A 1,040-nucleotide genomic window follows, 5' to 3' on the forward strand; every position below is an offset into this window, starting at 1 on the left:
AATTTCAAATAGTGTGAGAGGCTATAATACATAACCAACTTTTATGTTACATGTATATATTTTAATACTGTTACACGAGTATTAATACTGCTATTTTATCCTCATATTTTTATGATAAAGGGAGCAAGCCGTTCACTTGTTAAATTCCATGACTCCAAAAAGAATTACACCAGCAGCTCTTGAGAGTGCTTTGTAGTATGCTACATGAGCGCTATGGCGCTCGTCACAGACAAATTAGTTGTTAAGTCGCATAATACCCACTTCCCAACATTTAAACTGACCTTAATGTTCTTTAAATTATAAAACAGTGCATGAACGATGCTGCTTAGAAGGCAACGAAAGACATTGTATTGATCCCTGCCCAAGCAGTCTCTCGCACACGAAGGTGGTATAAATATCAATCTCACCTTTGATAGGATCTCAAGTAGTCATTTAATAAATTTAACTATTTAGTAAACAAAGCTAAAGTTGTCATTTAAGAGCGTGTTTTACGCTGATTCAGCGTTAAACATATCTCAGCTCTCAAAATCTCGCATATACTGTGACTTAAGACATCATTTGAGATGTTGATATCTGTATATTAGATGCTACAATCTTAAGATGCTGATTTTAATTTGACAGCGTATCAGCTGCTATCGGAATTCAGAACGAAATTGAATCGCGTCTATTAATAGGACCCTAAGAGATCTCTGAGAGAGACCTCTGATTTCATAGAAGTCTTCGTTAAAACTCTTATATGAAATCTTCTAATCAATCCCTCGCTCCATTTAACTCTTATCGGTAACAAGGCCTGCATTGTAACCACGTTATCAGTCAAACATCGTATTTAGCTCGTAATCCCAAGCAAGTGAACGGGCATAGATAGCAGTAAATATGAAAGGGACCGTTGCTGCGATGTACTTAACGATGCTGCGGGCTTTATTAGCTTTATATTGAGGTCTCTTCGAATAACAGTTAATTGTCTCGAGTTTGCATAAAAGTATTACATTTGAGGTCATCTATAGTTTACGATACAAAAGTAATTTTTAAATTCTATTCTT

The sequence above is a fragment of the Manduca sexta genome, chromosome 13 (genome assembly GCF_014839805.1).
Source record: "Manduca sexta isolate Smith_Timp_Sample1 chromosome 13, JHU_Msex_v1.0, whole genome shotgun sequence".
NCBI classification, from domain to species: Eukaryota; Metazoa; Arthropoda; class Insecta; order Lepidoptera; family Sphingidae; genus Manduca; species Manduca sexta.